Source organism: Cucurbita moschata, unplaced genomic scaffold, assembly GCF_002738365.1.
Source record: "Cucurbita moschata cultivar Rifu unplaced genomic scaffold, Cmos_1.0 Cmo_Scf00039, whole genome shotgun sequence".
Lineage (NCBI taxonomy): Eukaryota > Viridiplantae > Streptophyta > Magnoliopsida > Cucurbitales > Cucurbitaceae > Cucurbita > Cucurbita moschata.
In genome coordinates this window covers 916,032-935,424 of record NW_019268555.1, presented here as the reverse complement: position 1 = coordinate 935,424, position 19,393 = coordinate 916,032, and the positions used below count along the sequence as shown (strand labels likewise).

Genomic DNA, 19,393 nt, shown 5'->3' with positions numbered 1-19,393 from the left:
ATGGGCTACCTGTTAGGATCAACAACGCACACGATCGATCTAGATGAACACAAAGAACAGGATAGAGAAAAGTGCAAGGAGAACTCTGGCTAAAAGGATTTTTTATTGATGACTTCACGTATGTACAGTAGGAGAGAATTACAGAGAATGGAAAAGTAGTTTTTCAAAGCTCTGCTAGACGGGATATATATATAGTTCAGTTTACTATATATAGCTTTACCAGATTTAACCATCTACTATAGATAGCTATTTACTATATATAGCTTTACCAGATTTAACCATCTACTATATATAGCTATTTACCATATATAGCTTTATCGGATATAGCTTTACCAAATATAGCTTTACCGGATATAACTGTTGACCAAGCTATAAATAAGCAGCAGGCTCCTTAACCTAACATTACCTTCATGTATGTGACGAAGCCGAACACTTGAAGATGATGTACTGCTGGCTTTTGTTGTACCAGGCCTCGTCTGGCGTCTTCCTGTCAAGGCTTCGCGTTGGTGAACGATTGAGGTGGTAGATTGCCATCATTACCGCCTCTCCCCAGAACCTCCCAGGCATCCCAGCCATCATCAACAATGACCTTGCTGTCCCGATGATGGTCTGATTTCGGCGTTCCACCACCCCGTTCTACTGGGGGGAGTAGGGCGTCGTTAGTTATCGCTGCATGCCGAGCTTGTCACAGTACTTACCGAAGCTCGCTGAGGTAAATTCTTTGCCTCGGTCCGTGTGCAACATTTGCATCTTCTTCCTGCATTCGGCCTCCGCTCGCACCTGGATGCACTTAATCCCCTCTGCCGCCTCACTTTTCGCTTGCAGCAGGATTAGCCACATGAAGCGGCTTTTGTCATCGACAAGCAGGAGGAAGAGGGTCTTGCCGCCTGGGGTCGCCGGCTTGATGGGCCAACAGATATCGCCGTGTACAAGCTCCAATGGCTCATCGACGCGGTAGGATGTCCGAGACGGAAAGGGGATACGCCTCTGTTTACCGATGAGGCACCCGTCGCACAGCTTGTTCACGCCTATGATTACTGGTAAACCGTGCACCATCTCCTCCCTGTATAATTTTTGTAGAGTAGGAAAGTTTAGGTGCCCGTACCTTGCGTGCCACCTCCAAGATACTTCTTTGGTCCTGATCAAGAGACTGACCGGTTGTTCTATCACCAACTCAAGGATGTAAAGGAGGTTTGTCGTGCGCCGAACTTGCGTGAGCAGCCATCATTGATCATCGCTGATCTTGAGTAGCCCGCACTCGATGGAAATGTGGTAGCTGGCCTTATCGAGTTGACCCGGGCTCACAAGATTAGCCTTGAGCCTCGAGATGAAAAAGACACCGGTCTGCTTGCGGTGCTCACCTCCCTTGCTGACGAATAGGATGGTGTCGTGCCCTTTGATCTCAACGTCGGAGCCGTCACGGAATTTTACTGTCCCGCAAATCCCCAAATCGATCTCAGAGAATGCAGACCTGGCCCCGGTCATACGGTTTGTTGCTCCTGTGTCGAGGACCCATCGTCGGTGCTTATGCTGCTCACCCCTCTCGCCGATCTGAGCGAACACTCGCTCCTCCTTCAGTTGAATTTGCTCCCCAACTGGTGCCTTTGTTACTTCAACTGGAGCACTTCCTCGAGTTCGATGCTCACTGGAGGAGCAGTTATGCCGACGTAGATTACCTCTATTGGGTTTTATGTCCTAAAACTCATAGTTTGTAAACAAAAACATATTCTATTTTCAATAAAGTTATTATTGTTGTTTATTCAGTAAAGATTGTTATTGAATTAAGTGAACTTTACGATCATTAATATAAATCCAATAAACTAAGAACACTCTAGCTATAGTATGATTACTTGAATTATATGTAGAAACATAAGAGTGGATCAAGTTATAGTATATAGTCAAAATGATCTATAGTATAAGGATATGGCTGAGTACCTTGTTCTGGGGACACTATGGATGCGGCCCACTTTTGTATATGATATAAACAATGTGATCACTAAATTGTACATGTGAAGACATGTGAGTGGGGGCATCCTATGCAATGAGTATTGCATAAGATCGGACCATGAAGAAAACCACTCTCACTTTATAATGTCGTTTACTGTTGAGACTGATTTCCTTTTCATTCGATAACCTAGGTAACTCAGTTTTAATCCTGAGCTAACCATGAACTCCTGTTTATTCAGAATTATCCTTAGATTTGCATGGGTGAGAGTGGCTCTAGTTCGCCGACTCAATAGGCCTCCCATTTCAGGGGTAAGACTGGGTGAATGGCTGGGGACATGGGGTGCAAGATGGAATTCACTCCTACCCACATTTAGGGATAGAAGAGAGGTAGTTCCCTTAAGCACTGACTCCAGGTCTTGAAGAAGGGGCCCCACCCTCTCATTGGTCTGAGAGGGATTCGGTTTACTGGTTGGACCACAAACCAATTGTTCATTAGAGGATCAGTGAGACATAAGAAACAAGAAGTAACTTCAGGGGTAAAACTGTAAATTGACCCAGCTCTAGTTACAAACAACCTGTGTAGGATCGACTAACTAATCATGGTTATATCAAATGGACAGAAATATATCTATAGTGAGGGGAGTGCTACTACTCGGCTATAGTGGAGGGTCCTAGTAGTTAACGAATGTTGGTTAACAAGGTTAATGACTATAGCCGGTTAATCTTGGATCGTTGGAGCCCATGATCTATAGGTTCATTAGGTCCCTCTGCTAGCTCATATCGGACAAAACCATAGAACAGTGTGACGAGTGAGTTCGAAGTGTTCGAATTCAAATTAGGGAATATGCGCTACATATATACGATATATTTAACCGCATTTTTGTTTTATTTACGAATTAAACAAAAAGAGAGAATCTGAGATATTTAAACAAGATTTAAATATCTTAATCAATTATGTGTCGGAATTGATTGGGATTGGCATTTGAATTAATATTAAATATTAATTAAATACTTTAATTAATCACTTAATGTTACTTTAATTTGAAATTCTTTATTCAAATTAATTGTTAAATTAAAATGAAGAAAGCCAAAATTAATTGAAAAATACATGTTAGTGGAATTTTGAGGTGTTAAAATTTTGTTTAACCGAACTTGCATGTTTGCCAAATAAACCCCACAAGTTTGAGTGGAATTTTGAGTGTCAAAATTTGGTTAACTCAAACATGCATGCTTGCCACATAATCCCAAACATTTGAGTGGAATTTTAAGTGTCAAAATTTGGTGATCTCAAATTTGCATGAACATGCAAACATGACTCTTTAAATAGAGTGATCATGGTACATGGAAGGTCTTCTTCTTCTTGGTGAAAAACCTTGAGAAAAACCTCTCACAAACACTCTCTTCACATATACAAAATCCCTCCCAAGTTTAGTCACTCACCGGATTCCACAATCCTGTTCTAAGGCTGGAGGATAGTGGAGAAGACACTAGTGGTGGTTTGAAACCGGTTTGTGAGGAAAAAGGAGTTTAAACTACAAAAGGTTAGTATTTAAACTCATTAAGTTTTAATACTATAATTGATGTTTTAAAAGTGCCTAAGATCCAAATTGCTTCCACATGTGTTATATGCTTATATTAACACCAACAACCTCCACCTCTGTGGATTTGGAATCGAAACTGGAGACGTCGGATAAGACCGTTGCACTTACCATGAAAAGAGCCGGCTCTTCCTCCTCGGATCGAGCCACATGGACCTTCTCTTTGTTCCTGAGCTTGCTCCAGCAATAATTGCTCAAGTGGCATGAACCTTCTCTTTGTTCGTGAGCTTGCTCCAACTAGAATTGTAGAATTGTTTCTGAGCTTGCTCCAGCAATTCTTGCTCAGGTGGCATCTTTAGCAATTCTTGCTCAGATGGCATGGACCTTCTCTTTGTTCCTGAGCTTGCTCCAGCAATTCTTGCTCAGGTGGCCCTTCTTCCCGAAGTTCGAGCACTGGATTAGCTCGCTATCGGTTGACTCCTTATTTTCACCCCCCTCTGTGGCCCTTCTTCCTCCAGTTCGAGCACTGAATTGGCCCGCTATCAGTCAACTCCTTCTTTTGACCCCCCTCTTTCCCGCGCATTTTTCCGCGTGTGCACCCGCGAGATTTTCATGGTTTCTTCCTCCCTTTTCGGCTGGAGGACCCGTTTCTCTAGCAATTCTTGCTCAAGTGGCATGGACCTTCTCTTTGTTCATGAGCTTGCTTCAGCAATTCTTGCTCAGGTGGCCCTTCTTCCCGCAGTTCGAGCACTGGATTGGGCCGCTATCGATCGACTCCTTCTTTTGATCCCCCTCTTTCCCGCGCGTGCGCCAGTGAGATTTCCATGGCTTCTTCCCTCCTTTGTGGCTGGAGAACCCGTTGCTCTCGCCGATGTTGTCGCAGAGCTTTAGTCGTGCAAGCCATTCCTCATCTATGAGGAGTAGACGACCCTCCTTGTCGACAGTTGAAGCGGCATTCTTCTTCTGCTGCTCGACGTTATGCAGTCTTCCAGTCACCTCTTCCACCGTTAGGTCGTTCACGTCAAGTAATGTCTCGATTGGAATAGCAACTTGCTCGAGGTGATCGGGGACGACTTGCAGCATCTTCTTTACGATTTCTGTCTCGCTGATGCTCCCACTGAGAGTGGTGATGCTGTTGGCAAGCCCCGTGATCCGCATTGAAAAGTCATCGACGGATTCGCTTGCTCCTATAATTCTTGCTCAAGTGGCCCTTCTGACATAAATTTCTAATCCATAACTTTTTAACTTAATTTTTGCCCATCTAACATAAATTTCTAATACAAGGAGCATATCCTTAAGTTCAAACAAGAATACTGTAATGACATTAGATTTCTACTTCCCTAGAGTCACTACTATCATCATAACTTAATCATTTTGTGTTAGAAATTAGCGTTTAAAGTTCATCATAAAATATAGGCTTCATCTTAAACTGCAATAGAGTTACGTGTTCGAAAACATCTTTAAAACGACTTAACAAAATACTAAATGCATTAAATTTAAAACACTCTATTCTAATCTAACTCTAAGTTAATAAATACATCTACCCTTTGCATGTGTCATGGTCTCGAATGACTATGTCGTCGTAAGTCGTACAGAAATGTCTTGCCTTTAACTGAAATAGCAGTTGCACCTGGCATGAGTATTATAAGAAATACTTAGTAAGTGACCCTACTCTTGGTGTTAGATGCAAACATATACAATCATGTGTAGGACATAACGTATCAGTTTATATTCCTAAGGCGGCTATACTAAACGTGTTAGTGGGATGTGTATTTACTGTTCTACAAACGGTCCACTCGTGCGAGTATGAACCCACCAGTCAATTCGTACACCTCCTGGGCCCCATTAGGCATTGCGACCATCGTAGCATTATGATAAACATAATGATTATTTTTCTACCTCGTAGTGTACGCGTCTGTACCATCGTAAAAAAGGGGTATTTCTTGATGCATGAACACACAATGATGCATGAGATCCCAACAATTTTATTCATTATCATGTAAGACAACCCCTTCCATTTTTCTTCGTATCATATCATGTACTATATCGCCAAACCTGTTATACCATAACATTTATCATATCATTAGTACATCATCATATCATGTGTCATAACGTTCCCGTATTATCTCATAGTCACGTTATATCACGAACATATCATGGACTTATCATCTCGTAAACATATCATAGTCATATTGTTTTGTAAATACACCTAGTCGTATTCTTTCATAAAACATATCATGGTCATATCATTTCATAAACGTATCATAGCCATATCATTTCATAAACATATTCTTATTATATTGTTTCATTAATATATCATAGTCATCTCGTTTCATAAACATATCTTAGTCATATCATTTCATACACATATCCTAGTTATATCGTTTCATAAATATATCATAGTCATATCATTTCCTAAACGTATCCTAGTCTTATCGTTTCATAAACATATTTTAGCCATATCAACATATTCTAATTGTGTTGTTTGCTAAACGTGTCCTAGTCATATCGTTTCATAAACATATCCTAGTCATATCATTTCCTAAAGATATCTTAGTAATATCGTTCCATACACACACCACAGTAACATCGTTCTGTAATCATTTCACACATTTCAAGCATATATCACGTGTAGAACCACGAGTCACGTGTCATCATACAAACATCATCTTTTAACCAAACTGATAGTAAGGTCAGTTACATGGTTTGCATTAGCAGACGTTCTCCTTACACTCGAGGACAATTGTATTCTGCTTCCCGATGTTGTTCCAAGTATCATCGAAAGTTGTTTTCTATTCGAACGTCTATCTCATTTTCATTAATAACTCACATTTCTAGCCTAAATAAACTTGAACATGTAAATAAGAAGTTATACAGATCTTAGTTGCCTTAATTAAGGTCAAATTCAGCTCTGGGAGAGAAAAAATGTATTAATAAGTAACAAAATGTCTATACTAAGCTGAATGATAGAGTTTTGAGCCGAGAAGCTACACCGAGTTGAGTCAAGCCAAGCTGCATTAGTCGACTGAAAAGGAGTCAACATCTGCATGCGAGACACGTATCGGTTAAGGGAGAAGCCACGTGCGTGGTTCATTAATGTAGCACCCCATAAATAAAGGGAATTAGCTCTAATAAGAATCGGCCGATGTAAGACCCAATTGATCAAAAAGGGAAAAAATTGAATGATTAAACAAGGACTAGGGACTTAAGCAAGCCACTCCTACACTCTAACAAGTAATCTTAAGGAATCAAGGGCCTTTGGCAAGAGATTGGAAAGGAAAATGTAAGTGAAAAGGGCAAAAATATCATTTTTCCAATTATCAAGAATCTTTCCCGATTTTTTATTCCTTATCTAGAAGGAATTTCAAGATGCTCAAGAAGTAAAAAATGACGAAAAAGGGATGAAGAAGTTTTAGGGAAATTATTGATTTTTCGAGGAAAAGAATATTAAAATATTCAGAAAGTGGAAAATTACAAAATACCCTTGGATGAATGGATAATTACAGAAATGCCACTTTGATTAGAATTAGAGCATCTACGGTGACAATTTGATCAAAATGCTTCGGAACTCAAATTGCAGCTGTTGGATCTCCTCCAAAATTAGATATGATCTAGAACACGTACAGATCATCACATTCAACGACTAGTATTCAAAACCAAGGTCGGAAAGGCTGTGATCGTTCCTGATATTTTCGACAGATTATCCAAAAAGTTCATTCTCCAAATCATGATGGTTCTGAAGGTTTCAGCGTCGGTGGAAGCTTCCCCTATAAAGTATGAAGTTGGGGCAATAGTTTGGAACAAGAATCGAGCAAGGTCAAGCACCTAATCCAAGGCAATAAGCGTTTAGATTTTGGGTCTCCTACACTCAAATTTCTTTCAAATTCGAAAAAATTCTCAATCATTTCTCTTCAAACTTGTTCCTACAGTTTCTAAACAAGATTACCCACAAGTTCTATGAAGCAATAGAGTGCTAAGAGTGCCCAGAAACCATTCCCCCAATCCAATCTGCCATTGAAGAGTTTCAAAGAAAACTTTTAAAAACAAATTCGAGGATACACGATTATTCATCGAGAAAGAACGATCCTAATCAGTTTTTGCACCTCCCAGGAATGTTTTCATAGAAGGCCACGAAGAGAAATAACTTCGGGAGTGTGCCCAATTGAAGGAAATTCGTTTCGGCTAGAATTTGGGGGAAAGTGTCGAATTTCTATCTACGGACCCTTTCCCTTCAAATTAAGGATTCCTTTTGCTTCAAAGTAAGAAGTTGAGTAACTTTGATGAAGGAATAAAGAGCTGAAACATCGTAGAACAAGCTACCCAAGAGATCGAAAATCTAGCGTTTCGAGTGAGTTGTATACCAAGAACGATTTCTAGAAATTAAGGTCTCACACTCAAAGACGTTCTTCCAAACAAATTCTTTTAGCTTGAGGAAAGGATATGGAAGAGATTCCATGAAGAAATCAGGCCTTGGAAACCCCTAGAATTGACTACTTAATAAGAAATCCTCTGTTTTTTGCTCTAGCGAGAAATAAGTTTTGGGACGAACTTTTGAAGCGAATATGTTAGCCATGAGAAGGTATAAAATCAATCCCCAGCTCTTCTTTGTAATACTATCTTCAAGTTTCATGAAGAAATTGAGGAAGAAACAACGTGATGGGAGCAGTGGAGCTCGAGTTTCAGACTGCAGCGCGAACGACCATGCGTGTCCTCTTCCCATCTAGAGGAAGAAGACGATGATATGGCCGATTCAACTGAACCGCCCAAGTCAACCAAAAATCCAACCTTCCCTCAATTTTTCTCAATTTTAACCCCCTTTCAAACTGATTCTTACAAAGTTTCAAAAACTAGACACAATAAGGAGTCTGTGGAAGGAAATTTGAAGTAATTCGGATACGGGAAGCTCAATAATGGAGGTCCTGAATGTCGATGACAAGGTAATTAGCCATCTTGGACTTTTTTGTTAAGAAATACTTATAGGAATTGCTTGGATATCCATATGAACCATAAACCAAGTATGAATTAAGGATATATGAAATAAAACCCCAAAGAACCATGAGTTAAGGCCCTGAACCGATCAACTTTCTCGGAATTTAAGTAACGTTAAAATAACCCACTAGATGAACTCTGCTGCCTCTAAAATTTTAATGCTGAGCATATTATAGTATGTGGAGGTAATAAAGGATATGTGGTGGTCATTGGATAAGGATAAGTGGGTAAACCAAGAAACGGTGTAAAATGACCATAATGCCCCTAAGGTACCTTCGGTTCATGACCTAGATGACCTCCAAATGATATGAAACTCTACAGTAGATCTTATTTTATCATATTTGATGATTTATTGAAGTTTGAAAGCTATTGGAACTCATTTAGTAGCAAAACCAAGAATTAGGGGTAAAATGACCATAATGCCCTTGAGGAAGATGTCCTACGGGTTAACCCCTAAATGACCTCTAAATATTTACGAAATGCTGTATGAATCATTTTATCAGGAGGTTGTATAAGGTAATGAAGTCTTGGAGTCATTGGAAAATGTTAGGTAGTGAAATCAAGATATGGGAAAAAACACTCATCATGATCCATATGACATTACGTCCTAGGATAACTAATGAGGTATCCATGAAATAAGAGATTCTCCACATGGTACCCTTGATCGCTAATAAATGCTACTAGCCAAAGATCATGTTGGTCTATTCCTAAGAAGAACTTATAAGTTCCAAGCATGTCCCAAGACATTATGCATAAAACCTAGATCACCAAGAATCCAAGAAAACACCTAGGTTAATGCAAATATCAAGCTTAATAAGTCGCTAGGGTCCATGCCCGAAGTAAACATTATCTCCCATAACGAAGTGTACCATGAGGACCCTATTCCTCTTTTGGTGAGATGCCCTGCTATATGTATCATGAGAAGGATGCCATGATGGACTTATTATTTCCCTCACCTAAATGAGATGCCGTGCATTACGATTTGCCAGCAGGATGCCACAATTATTACTACTCCACCTATGCCCTCATGGAGAGAAAACTAAGAGTTACTTTGGAAGAGTTCTCAAGGCTCAAACACAATGCATGACAGGACAACATCGGAGGCTCACTTCCTCAAAAAGAAAAAAGTAGTCATATCCTAGCTTAAGGTCTAGACATGCTCTAAATTACCAATTATTTTCTATAAGGCCTATTTTATATGACATGAGGATAAGTTTAGAATTTCATATTGGTTGGAGATAGTTTGGAACCTTAACCAAGATGGAACTTGAGAAATGTCCTAAGGAAACACCTCAAGTTTCAAGACCCTTCTAGAACCCTCTAAGGTATCTAATATGAATTTATGACTTTCTAGAATAACTCATGCTAGATATTATGATGGGTTCGTATGATTACGAATTCATGTGACAACTTATGCCTCAATAAATTATGAACCTTACGAACTTACAAGATTGAGAACTAAGAACAATACCAAACATGCCGCTACAACTACAAAGGTAGGAAGAATGCTAGGTAATACTTTAAGCATGTACAATGGTGGTCCATACCTCCCACCACGTGGTGCTTTTAGAGGCCTAAGTTTCCTCTTCTAGGTGGGATTCCCTGCACCATGTTTTCTTTGCAAGATGTCATGTTTGGCCTCATTTCCTCACCTAGATGAGATGCCCTACGTCATAACCTACTATGAAGAGAGTAGGTTGTTGACCCTCACATTGCGACAAGAGAAGCGGCAACCCTGAAGGGGAGCCCATCCGGCAACACGAGGGCCTAGATGAGTGGCCATAATGCGACCTTGGAGGACGGTACATCATCTAACACACCACACAGAGTGGGCATTGAAGACAAGTTGAGATATAAGCAAGATAGAGATATTGAATAGACTATAGTGGCAAAGATAGGCTTGTTTGAGGGCCGGGTAAGATCCTAGGCCTTAACCTCGAAAGATGTGGCTTTGAAAGGAATTCAGGCATGCGGTTCTGGAATTAAGTCCGTCCGTATGAAATATGAATGCTTGTCAAATTTGGTGTCAATCGAACACTGGACAGACGCTGCATGGCAACGTATGACCGTTCCCCAAAATCATGTTTATGGCTGATGTTGATGAGAAGGGTTTTTCTTTTTAAAATAGTAAAATAAAGTTATTCCATCTCATTCTTTTTCCCACCTCTTAGACCAAACCATAACTTCTTCTCCACTCCACATGAAATCTTTTCCTTTCTTTAGAAGTTGTGTGCTTACTACAATATTTATCTAATAAAAGTAAGTCTATTAAAGATTTGAGTTCGAGACTTTTAACAAAATAGTGCATGTATGGTAATAAAATATCAAGTTGTTATTGAAAAATAAAATACTTCAAAATGAATATACACGTCTCCAATTTACTAACAAATTTTTAGCACCAAAATAGAAGAAACATGAGAAGGAGACATCCCAATGGAGTTAGGAAAAGTATGTGATTTGCTTTGGGAGAGAAAAAAAGGGTAACCTAAGTTTGGGGATGCTTGTGATTCCTTGCTAAATAAAGCTTAACCTAATAAACAAACATTCATAACATGCTTTCAATTTTTTTGGTATTTCTTTTAATAGCATTTTACATTAAAAAAAAAAAATCTATCTTTGAAAGTGGTTAAAAAAATATCTTTGTTTTAGTGCAATGATTATATATATATATATGGTTCAAAAGGATCCAAATCAAACACAAACAAATTCTAAGTTGATAAGAAACGAAGGCTATGAATAATCTCTATATGATTTTGTTGTTTACTTTTGCATCAACTTCTAACGTTTTCACTTGTTTTGCACGACAATATCCACTTTCTATATGGAAAGTTATGATTCTTAATTATCAAGATGTACCTTTACTGGTCCATTGCAAATCGAAAGACGACGATTTAGGTAAACAAGGGTGTTGCACCATGACAAATATTCAACCCGACCATATTATTTTTGTTTTTTGTTTTTTTTTTTTGTTAATAAATATGTTGCATGGATAGTTTTTATAGTACTTCACCTCTTCATAGATGCATATACCGTCTCAACTAGTTGAATTAGTTTTTCTAACATTTTTTCCATTGAATTTGTGCCCATCTGACATAACTTTATGATTTAGGGGTGCATATCCTTCAGTTCAAACAGGAATACAGCTGGAAATTCAGAGAGAATTATTTCCTGAACACATTGTTTTGGTGCAACTTTAGCAGCAATTATGGGAAGCTTTCATTCGAGGTTTTTTGGCCAGAGAAGAGGGGACATTGGCTTGAATACCGATGCAACTATGCGCAGTGCATTTGGCGTGCAGATGAAAAGGGTTTTTCTTTATATAATGGCATAACAAACGTATTCGAGTTCATTCATCCATGGAATCCTTAGACAAATCCATCACCTTTGCCTTACTTCACATCAAATCTTTTCTTTTCTACATAAGTTGTGTACTTATTGTAATACTACTCTAACAAAATGTTTGTTAATCATTTAAGTTCTCAAATATATGGAAACATTTAATATTAAAATGAGTATATTTGAATAAAATATTGAAGTTGTTATTGAAGAATAAAATATTGAGGTCAACCTTACTATCCAAGTCTAGATTTGATAGAAAAAGTTGAAGCACAAAAATGAAATAAATTTGAAAGTTATACACCATTGTTGAAAATGAAATACAAATAGATTCTGTAAAGGCCAAAAAAAAAAAAAAAAAAAACTCGATCGCCAAAAAACACACGTTTGCACCTCATTGCGCCACATGTCGTGCCTGCAGCTAGAAACTTCTTCGGCTTACGCAGCTCAGTTGGCTAGGCTCAGCTTCGCGGCTCAGAATTCTACTCTTCATCTCGCTAAAGGGAATTTTGCCCATGGTTTACCTTTCCGACTATCCTAAAGCTGAAATTGACCTTGTTTATGGAAATTAAACTCAATATAAGGTTCATGTTCTCAATTTATGTTAAACTGAGTTAAGAAACTGTAGTTACTAATGAAACCAAATAGACATTCTAATGGAAAACGACAACTAATAATACTAGGAGAAATTTTGAGGGAGGAAAAACAAACGTACTCGAATTTAGGGAGAACGCCGGTTAAGGACAACGAAGTAAGTAGTCTTACTATCGAAAAGGTTGGACGACTTGTTTATTGTATGACGATACATTCCTAGTGGCGCTTGCACGTGTCATTTATTCTTTATATTTATGATGTTGTGACAATATTGTATATGGTGATGTACAATGTATGATGATATTCTGTGATGTGATGATGCTATACAATGTTATATGATACGTTAGAAGTCATGGTAAGTTTATGATATGACATATGTTTGACATGATGAGATATATGATTGACAAATAATGTGATAAATTGGCATAATGCACAACCCAGATGTACACATGAAAAGTTATGATAGAATGATATGATATAAAGGAAAATGAGAGAGGGGTTGTTATACAACATAATGAAAGGAAAAATGTTGGGACCTCATGTATCATTGTGTGTTCATGTTTCGGGGGATACCCCTTCATCTTTCACAATGGTACGAACGCGTACACTACAAGGCAAGAGAACGATCATTATATTTGTTATAATGTTACGAAGGTCGGTATTCCTAACAGGTGTCCGACATCAACAGCTCCCAGATAATGCTCGCCTGACAAGAAAGGGGCCCAAGACGAGTGCGAACCGACTGGTGGGTCCATACTCGTATGTGTAGACCGTATGAAGAATAGTAAATACACATCAAATAAACTGCTTAGGATAGCTGCCTAAGAAATATAGACTAATATGATAGGTTCCACTCATGATTGTATGTGCTTACATCTAACCCCAATAGCGATGCTAGTTACTGAGTATTTATCAAAAATACTCAAGTCATATGCTACTCTTATTTTTCCAAGTAAAGGCAAGGCTCCCTCCCCTTTACGGCTAACGGTGGCATCAGAATCCAGGAGACCATGTCACGTGGATAGGGGAGTTTGCAAAATTTTAGTTTCGTAGACTATACGTTAGTATAGGTTAGTATGCATTTAATTTTGTAGCATATAGGCTAGTATCGGGCAGTTTTTCTTTATGTTATTTCAATTTTTTGTATTTTAGTTTAAAGACCTTCTAGAAAACATGTAAGTCCATGACAATGTTTTATAATAAAGTTTTGAATGAATTATTTTCTCATAAACGGTTAATGATATGTATATAGTAGCGACTTTAGGTTAAATAGGAATATAGGGTCGTTATATATTCTAAACACATCAAAAAATGAATGCTATGAATTGTCTCTATGTGATTTTGTTGTTTACTTTTGCATCAACTTTTAATGCTTTCACTTCTTTATCTCTCCAATCTAGAGGGTCACCTTGGAAAGTGATGATTCTTAATTATAAGGAAGGAGAACCTCTAAGGTATATTGTAAGCCGAAGGCAAATCATTTAAGTAAATAAGGGTGTTGCAATGATGCCAAATTTTTAACGGTACCATCTATATATATATATCTAAATTTATATAATTGATAGTTTTTTAAAACCAAAAAGTTCGCCATTAAAAGTATAACATCCAACAGAAAAAAAAGCCAATATCTTCTATGGCTATTTGTAAAAAAATAATTATAGTTTGAATGTTTAGTAAGAAGTTTAACACTTTTAAGTTCAAAGGTCAACAATTTTCAAATGCTTAATGGTTTATTACCCTTTACGCATAGTCTTGGTTATTATATTTAATTCTTTTTGTAAAAAAGAAAATGAGTAGAAAGTTCAAATTTTTTACCTCTTACCTCATAATTTTTTAACTTAATTTTTTAGCATTGAGCATCTGACATAAATTTCTAATATAAGGAGCATATCCTTAAGTTCAAACAAGAATACTGTAATGACATTAGATTTCTACTTACCTAGAGTCACTACTGTCATCATGACTTATTCATTTTATGTTAGAAATTAGCATTTAAAGTTCATCATAAAATATAGACTACATCTTACACTGCAATAGAGTTACGTGTTCGAAAACATCTTTAAAACGACATAACAAAATACTAAATGAAATAAATTAGCATTAAATTTAAACCACTCTATTCTAATCTAACTCTAAGTTAATAAATACAACTACCCTTTGCATGTGTCATGGTCTCGAATGACTATGTCGTCGTAAGTAAGTCGTACAGAGATGCCTTGCCTTTCCCTGATATAGCAATAGCATGTGACATGAGTATTATAAGAAATACTCAGTAAGTGACCCTACTCTTGGTGTTAGATGCAAACACATACAATCATGTATAAGACATATCGTACCAGTTTATATTCCTTAGGCGGCTATACTAAACAAGTTAGTTGGATGTGTATTTACTGTTCTACAAACGGTCCACACGTGCGAGTATGAACCCACCAGTCGATTCGTACACCTCCTGGGCCCCTTTCATGGTCGGGCAAGCATTGTCTGGAGCTGTTGATATTGAACACCCATTAGGCAAAGCGACTATCGTAGCATTATGATAAACATAATGATCATTTTTCTACCTCGTAGTGTACGCGTCCGTACCATCGTAAAAGAGGGGTATTTCTTGATGCATGAACACACAATGATGCATGAGATCCCAACAATTTTATTCTTTATTATATATGATAATTCCTTCCATTTTTCTTCGTATCATATTATTTTTATCATATCATGTACTATATCGCCAAACGTGTATATCATAACATTTATCATATCATCAGTACATCATCATATCACGTGTCATAACATTCACATATCATCTCATAGTCACGTTGCATCACCAACATATCATGGACTTATCATCTCGTAAACATATCATAGTCATATTGTTTTGTAAACACATCACAGTTATATCGTTACATAAACATAACCTAGTCATATTCTTTCATAAAATATATCATGGTCATATCATTTCATAAACGTATCATAGTCATATCATTTCATATACATATTCTTATCATATTGTTTCATAAATATACTATAGTCATCTCATTTCATAAACATATCTTAGTCATATCTTTTCATACATATATCCTAGTCATTTCGTTTCATAAATATATCATAGTCATGTCATTTCCTAAATGTATCGTAGTCTTATCGTTTCATAAACATATTCTAGCTATATCAACATATCCTGGTTGTGTCGTTTCCTAAACGTATCCTAGTCATATCGTTTCATAAACATATCCTAGTCATATCATTTCATAAAGATATCTTAGCCATATCGTTTCATACACACACTATAGTAACATCGTTTCGTAAACATTTTACACAAATCAAGCATATATCACGTGTAGAACCACGAGGCACATGTCAATATACAAATAACAACTTTTAACCAAACTGATAGTAAGGTCACTTACATAGTGTGCATTAGCAGACGTTCTCCTTACACTCGAGGACAATTGTATTCTGTTTCCGGATGTTGCTCCAAGTATTGTTGTTTTCTATTCGAACGTCCATCTCATTTTCATTAATAACTTACATTTCTAGCATAAATAAACTTGAACATGAAAATAAGATGCTATACTGATCTTAATTACCTTAATTAAAGTCAAATTAAGCTCTGGGAGGGTAAAAGCTATATTAATAAGTATCAAAATGTCTATACCGAGTCGAATTATAGAGTTTTGAGCTGAGAAGCTACACCTAGTCGAGTCGAGACAAGCTGCATTGAGTCAACTGAAAAGTAGTCAACATTTGCATGCGAGACACGCATCACTTGAGGGAGAAGCCACGTGCTGGGTCGTTAATTTTGCACCCCAAAAATAAAGGGAATTAGCTCTAACAAGAATAAGCTGCCCATGTAAGACTCAAAGGATCATAAAGGGAAGAAATTGAATGATTAAACAAGGACAAGGGACTTAAGCAGGTCACTCCTATACCCTAACAAGTAATCTCAATGAGTTAAAAGGCTTTTGACAAGAGATTGGAAAGGAAAAAGTAAGTGAAAAGAGCAAAAATGTCGTTTTTCCAATTATCAAGAATCTCTCCAGATTTTTAATTCCTTTTCTAGAAGAACTTCAAGATACTCAAGAAGGAAAAAATTACCAAATGAAGAAGTTTAGGAAAATTATGGATTTTTGGTGGAAAGAATATAAAAATATTCAGACAGTGAAAAGTTACCAAAATACCTTTGGATGAATGGATAATTACAGAAATGCCACTCTGATAAAAATCACAACATCTACGGTGACAATATGAACAAAATGCTTCAAAACTAAAATTGCAACTGTTGGATCGCCTCCAAAATTGGATATGATCTAGAACATGTACAGACCATCACATCCAACGGCTAGTATTCAAAACCAAGGTCTGCAAGGTTGTGAACCGAGCTGATATTTTCGACAGATTATCTAGAAAGTTCAATCTCCAAATCACGATGGTTTTGGAGGTTTCAACATCGGTGGAAGGTTTCCTTATAAAGTCTAAACTTGGGGCAATAGTTTAGAACAAGAATCGAGCAAGGTCGAGCACCCAATCAAAGACAATAAGCATTTAGATTTTTGGTCTCCTACTCTCGGATTTCTTCCAAATACGAGAAAATTCTCAACCATTTCTCTTCAATCTTGTTCCTACAGTTTCTAAAATGAATTACCCTCAAGTTCTATGAAGCAATAGAGTACTGAAAGTGCCAGAAACCATTTCCCCAATCCAATCCGCCATTGAAGAGTTTCAAAGAAAACTTGGAAAAACCAATCTGAGGATACATGATGATTCATCGAGAAAGAACAATCCTAATCAGTGTTTGCACCTCCAAGGAATGTTTTAATAGAAGGCCACGAAGAGAAATAACTTCGAGAGTGTGCCCAATTGAAGGAAATTCGTTTCAGGTAAAATTTGGAGGGAAGTTTCGGATTCCTATCTATGAACCCTTTTCCTTCAAATTAAGGATTCCTTTAGCTTCAGAGGAAGAAATTGAGTAACTTTGATAAAGGAATTAAGAGCTGAAACGTCGTAGAACAAGCTACCCAAGAGATCGAAAATTTGGCGTTTCGTGTAAGTTGCATACCGAGAAGGATTTCTAGAAATTAAGGTCCCACACTCAAAGATGTTCCTCCAAACCAATTCCTTTAGCTTGAGGAAAGGATATGGAAGAGGTTCCATTAAGAAGAAGTTAGGCCTTGAAAAACCCTAGATCGGCTACCCAATAAGAAATCCTTTGTTTTTGCTCCAGCGAGAAATAAGATTTTGGACGAACTTTTGAGGCGAATATCTTAGGCTACGATCCATGAGAAGGTATGAAATTAATCTCCAGCTCTTCCTTGTAATACCATCTTTAAGTTTCATGAAGAAATTTAGGAAAGAAACGGCGTGCTTGGAGTAGTGCCACTCAACTTTCAGATTGCAGTGCGAATGGACGTGAGTGTCCTCTTCCCGTCCAGAGGAAGAAGACGATGATGTGGTCGGTTCAACTAAACCGGCCAAGTCAACCAAAAATCCTACATTCCCTCAGGTTTTCTTAATTTTAACCCCTTTCAAATTGATTCTCACGAAAAAATTTTGGTTTTAGAAATTAGACACAATAAGGAGTTTGTGGAAGGAAATTTGAAGTAATTCGGATACGGGAAGCTCAATTATGGAGGTCCTGAGTGTCGATGACGAGATAATTAGCCACCTTAGACTTTTTGTTAAGAAATACTTGTAGGAATTGCATAGATTTCCATACATACTCCTGGCTGCTTCTGAAATTTTAATGTTGAGTTTATATAGAAAATGTGGTGCATTGGATAAGGATAAGTAGGTAAACCTAGAAACGGTGTAAAATGACCATAATGCCCCTAAAGTAATTTACCTTCGGTTCTGGACCTAGATGACCTCCAAATGCTATGAAACTCTACAGTAGATCTTATTTTATGATATACGATGATTTATTGAAGTTTGAAAGCCATTCGAAGTTATTAAGTAACAAAACCAAGAATTAGGGGTAAAACGACCATAATGCCCCTGAGGAATACTACCTAGGGGTGTAGCCCTAAATGACCTCTAAATATTATGAAGTGTTGTATGAATCCTTATCTCAGGAGGTTGTATGAGGTAATGAAGTTTGGTAATCATTGGAAAATGTTAGGTAACGAAACCAAGATATATGGAAAAACGTGTATCACGATCCATATGACTTTTACCTCCTAGGATGACTAACTTGGTATCCATGAAATAAGAGATTCTCAACAATTACCCTTGGTTGCTAATAAGATTCTATGTGAGCAAGATAGTGTCGGGCTATTCGTAAGAAGAACTTATAAGTTCCAAGCTTGATCCAAGTTGTTATGCATAAACCTAGGATCATCAAGAATCCAAGAAAACACCTAGATTAATGCAAATATTATGTTTAACAAGTTGCTAGGATCCATGCCCGAAGTAATCATTATCTCCTGTCATGAAGTGTACCACGAGGTCCCTTATTCTCTTTAGGTAGGATGCCCTGCTATATGTACCATGAGCATGTTGCCATGATGGACTTATTATTTTGCTCACCTAAATGAGATGCCCTGCGTCACGATTTGCCAGCAGGATGCCACAATTATGACAAATCCACCTATGTACTCATGGAGAGAAAATTAAGGGTTACTTTGGAAGAGTTTCAAGGCTAAAACACGATGCTTGACATGATAACCTCTGAGGCTTACTTCCTAAAAACGAAAAAAGTAGTCATATCCTAGCTTAAGGTCTAGACATGCTCCAAATTACCAACTATTTTCTATAAGGCCTATTTTATATGACATGAGGATATGCCATGTTCATGCATGCATCAATCACCTGACCTTTATGGTCTATCATGGGGAGTAGTCTAAGGCCACGATGGAGCAAGAAGAGAGTAAGTTACCTTAGCCAAGAATCAAGAATCTCCTAAGACCTCCCATGGTATATCATTCTCATGACTTAGACTACGCTGCTTGGAACACATGAAGCCTTAATCGTAGGTATTAAGATTGTGTCGCTTGGAA

The 19,393-nt window shown here is 37.6% G+C and overlaps 1 long non-coding RNA gene across 1 annotated transcript in view; it reads right to left on the bottom strand.

Annotated features, from left to right (window-relative positions):
• Nucleotides 1-1,466: 1,466 nt before the first annotated feature.
• The window catches only part of LOC111432641, a 22,080-nt gene continuing 4,153 nt past the window's right edge, over nt 1,467-19,393 (bottom strand). Inside the window, exon 3 of the long non-coding RNA XR_002708669.1 lies at nt 1,467-1,540. This is a non-coding gene — a long non-coding RNA (uncharacterized LOC111432641). The remainder of the gene's footprint in view (nt 1,541-19,393) is intronic.